The sequence below is a fragment of the Microtus oregoni genome, unplaced genomic scaffold (assembly GCF_018167655.1).
Source record: "Microtus oregoni isolate MIOR12 unplaced genomic scaffold, Mior012 000100F_ref0000014, whole genome shotgun sequence".
Lineage (NCBI taxonomy): Eukaryota > Metazoa > Chordata > Mammalia > Rodentia > Cricetidae > Microtus > Microtus oregoni.
In genome coordinates, this window is record NW_024544713.1 from 2,703,602 (window position 1) to 2,708,428 (window position 4,827).

Here is a 4,827-nt window from a genome sequence, read left to right on the forward strand (position 1 = left end):
TCTGCTGGACACATAAACCCAGGTACAGAGTTGCTGAGGCCAACATAGGCAAATAGTCACAGAGGCAGAGGGTCAGGAAGGCCAAGTTTCATAGAGACTGAGAGAGAGATACCGAGGAACAGAGAGACTGAGGGGCACAGAGGCTGAAGGCCAGATATGCTGAGGCCACTTTTGGGAGAGGTTAACAGAGGCTTAAGGTCAGTGAGTCCAAGGTTCCCATAGACAGACATGATAGGCAGAGGGTCAGAGATGCTGAGGTCAAGTAGGCCAAGGTTCACAGAGGCAGAGAGAGAGTCAGACAGACAGTCAGATAGATAGACAAAAAAACAGAGAGTCAGAGAATCTGAGAAAGAGGGTGATTGAGGGGGACAGAGTCGAAGGACAGAGAAGCCAAGGCTAGATAGGCAGATTGTCACAAAGGCTGAGGTTCAAGGAGGCCAAAGTTTTCAAATGCAGAGAGAGAGAGAGAGAGAGAGAGAGAGAGAGAGAGAGAGAGAGAATCCGAGCTACTGAGAGTGTAAGGGTCAAGGTTCACAGAGGAAGAGAGAGAGATAGATAGAGAAAAAGGGAGAGAGAAACAGAGTGTGAGAGAGAGACAGAGAGAGAGAGAGAGAGAGAGAGAGAGAGATTTGGAAACTGAAAAACAGAGTCTGAGGCACGCATAAGGCCAGGTACAGAGTGGCCATGGCCACCATAGGCGGAGGGTCACCTAGGCTGAAAGTCACGAAGGCCAAGGTTCATGGAGGCAGACAGAGGGAGGCAGAGAGAGAGAGAAACAGAGGAACAGAGAGGCTGAGGGGCACAGAGGCTGAAGGACAGATATGCTGAGGCCAAGATAGGGAGAGGTTAAAAGAGGCTTATAGTCAGGGGGGCCAAGGTTCCCATAGGCAGACACAGAAACCCCCACACACACGCAGACAGACAGACACACACATACACAGAGAGACAGACAGACCGACAAACAGACAGACATAGAGACAGAAAGCGAGAGAAAATGAGAAACAGGGTAGTGAGGGGCACAGAGGCCGAAGGACAGAGAAGCCACAGCCAAGATAGGCAGAGGGTCAAAGAGGCTGAGGGTCAAGGAGGCCATGCTTCAAAAAGAGAGAGACAGACAGACAGAGAAACCAAGGAACAAGTTTGAGGGGCACAGGTACGGAAGGACAGAGAGGACAAAGCGAAGATAAGCAGAGGGTCACAGAGGCTGAAGGTCAAGGAGGCCAATGTTTTCAGATGCAGAGAGAGAGAGAGAGAAGCTGTTAAAAACCTAGGATCAGAGAGCCTGAGGCACACAGAAGCCGAAGGACAGAGAGGACAAAGCGAATTAAACAGTGTGTCACAGAGGATGAAGGTCAAGGAGGCCAAAGTTCACAGAGTCAGAGTGTGTGTGTGTGTGTGTGTATGTGTGTGTGTGTGAGAGAGAGAGAGAGAGAGAGAGAGAGAGAGAGAGTTAGAAACCGAAAAACAGAGAGTCTGCTGGACACATAAACCTAGGTACAGAGTTACTGAGGCCAACATAGGCAAATGGTCACAGAGGCCGAGGGTCAGGAAGGCCAAGTTTCATAGAGGCTGAGAGAGAGAAACCGAGGAACAGAGAGACTGAGGGGCACAGAGGCTGAAGGCCAGATATGCCGAGGCCACATTAGGGAGAGGTTAACAGAGGCTTAAGGTCAGGGAGTCCAAGGTTCCCATAGACAGACACAGACACACACACACACAAATGCACAGATATAGAAATACGGAGAGAGAGAGAGAGAGAGAGAGAGAGAGAGAGAGAGAGAGAGAGACATAGAAACCGAAAAACAGAGAGTCTGCTGGACACATAAACCCAGGTACAGAGTTGCTGAGGCCAACATAGGCAAATAGTCACAGAGGCAGAGTGTCAGGAAGGCCAAGTTTCATAGAGACTGAGAGAGAGATACCGAGGAACAGAGAGACTGAGGGGCACAGAGGCTGAAGGCCAGATATGCTGAGGCCACTTTAGGGAGAGGTTAACAGAGGCTTAAGGTCAGTGAGTCCAAGGTTCCCATAGACAGACATGATAGGCAGAGGGTCAGAGATGCTGAGGTCAAGTAGGCCAAGGTTCACAGAGGCAGAGAGAGAGTCAGACAGACAGTCAGATAGATAGACAAAAAAACAGAGAGTCAGAGAATCTGAGAAAGAGGGTGATTGAGGGGGACAGAGTCGAAGGACAGAGAAGCCAAGGCTAGATAGGCAGATTGTCACAAAGGCTGAGGTTCAAGGAGGCCAAAGTTTTCAAATGCAGAGAGAGAGAGAGAGAGAGAGAGAGAGAGAGAGAGAGAGAGAGAGAGAGATTTGGAAACTGAAAAACAGAGTCTGAGGCACGCATAAGGCCAGGTACAGAGTGGCCATGGCCACCATAGGCGGAGGGTCACCTAGGCTGAAAGTCACGAAGGCCAAGGTTCATGGAGGCAGACAGAGGGAGGCAGAGAGAGAGAGAAACAGAGGAACAGAGAGGCTGAGGGGCACAGAGGCTGAAGGACAGATATGCTGAGGCCAAGATAGGGAGAGGTTAAGAGAGGCTTATAGTCAGGGGGGCCAAGGTTCCCATAGGCAGACACAGAAACCCCCACACACACGCAGACAGACAGACACACACATACACAGAGAGACAGACAGACCGACAAACAGACAGACATAGAGACAGAAAGCGAGAGAAAATGAGAAACAGGGTAGTGAGGGGCACAGAGGCCGAAGGACAGAGAAGCCACAGCCAAGATAGGCAGAGGGTCAAAGAGGCTGAGGGTCAAGGAGGCCATGCTTCAAAAAGAGAGAGACAGACAGACAGAGAAACCAAGGAACAAGTTTGAGGGGCACAGGTACGGAAGGACAGAGAGGACAAAGCGAAGATAAGCAGAGGGTCACAGAGGCTGAAGGTCAAGGAGGCCAATGTTTTCAGATGCAGAGAGAGAGAGAGAGAAGCTGTTAAAAACCTAGGATCAGAGAGCCTGAGGCACACAGAAGCCGAAGGACAGAGAGGACAAAGCGAATTAAACAGTGTGTCACAGAGGATGAAGGTCAAGGAGGCCAAAGTTCACAGAGTCAGAGTGTGTGTGTGTGTGCGTGTATGTGTGTGTGTGTGTGTGAGAGAGAGAGAGAGAGAGAGAGAGAGAGAGTTAGAAACCGAAAAACAGAGAGTCTGCTGGACACATAAACCTAGGTACAGAGTTACTGAGGCCAACATAGGCAAATGGTCACAGAGGCCGAGGGTCAGGAAGGCCAAGTTTCATAGAGGCTGAGAGAGAGAAACCGAGGAACAGAGAGACTGAGGGGCACAGAGGCTGAAGGCCAGATATGCCGAGGCCACATTAGGGAGAGGTTAACAGAGGCTTAAGGTCAGGGAGTCCAAGGTTCCCATAGACAGACACAGACACACACACACACACACAAATGCACAGATAGAGAAATAGAGAGAGAGAGAGAGAGAGAGAGAGAGAGAGAGAGAGAGAGAGAGTTAGAAACCGAAAAACAGAGAGTCTGCTGGACACATAAACCCAGGTACAGAGTTGCTGAGGCCAACATAGGCAAATAGTCACAGAGGCAGAGGGTCAGGAAGGCCAAGTTTCATAGAGACTGAGAGAGAGATACCGAGGAACAGAGAGACTGAGGGGCACAGAGGCTGAAGGCCAGATATGCTGAGGCCACTTTTGGGAGAGGTTAACAGAGGCTTAAGGTCAGTGAGTCCAAGGTTCCCATAGACAGACATGATAGGCAGAGGGTCAGAGATGCTGAGGTCAAGTAGGCCAAGGTTCACAGAGGCAGAGAGAGAGTCAGACAGACAGTCAGATAGATAGACAAAAAAACAGAGAGTCAGAGAATCTGAGAAAGAGGGTGATTGAGGGGGACAGAGTCGAAGGACAGAGAAGCCAAGGCTAGATAGGCAGATTGTCACAAAGGCTGAGGTTCAAGGAGGCCAAAGTTTTCAAATGCAGAGAGAGAGAGAGAGAGAGAGAGAGAGAGAGAGAGAGAGAGAGAGAGAATCCGAGCTACTGAGAGTGTAAGGGTCAAGGTTCACAGAGGAAGAGAGAGAGATAGATAGAGAAAAAGGGAGAGAGAAACAGAGTGTGAGAGAGAGACAGAGAGAGAGAGAGAGAGAGAGAGAGAGATTTGGAAACTGAAAAACAGAGTCTGAGGCACGCATAAGGCCAGGTACAGAGTGGCCATGGCCACCATAGGCGGAGGGTCACCTAGGCTGAAAGTCACGAAGGCCAAGGTTCATGGAGGCAGACAGAGGGAGGCAGAGAGAGAGAGAAACAGAGGAACAGAGAGGCTGAGGGGCACAGAGGCTGAAGGACAGATATGCTGAGGCCAAGATAGGGAGAGGTTAAAAGAGGCTTATAGTCAGGGGGGCCAAGGTTCCCATAGGCAGACACAGAAACCCCCACACACACGCAGACAGACAGACACACACATACACAGAGAGACAGACAGACCGACAAACAGACAGACATAGAGACAGAAAGCGAGAGAAAATGAGAAACAGGGTAGTGAGGGGCACAGAGGCCGAAGGACAGAGAAGCCACAGCCAAGATAGGCAGAGGGTCAAAGAGGCTGAGGGTCAAGGAGGCCATGCTTCAAAAAGAGAGAGACAGACAGACAGAGAAACCAAGGAACAAGTTTGAGGGGCACAGGTACGGAAGGACAGAGAGGACAAAGCGAAGATAAGCAGAGGGTCACAGAGGCTGAAGGTCAAGGAGGCCAATGTTTTCAGATGCAGAGAGAGAGAGAGAGAAGCTGTTAAAAACCTAGGATCAGAGAGCCTGAGGCACACAGAAGCCGAAGGACAGAGAGGACAAAGCGAATTAA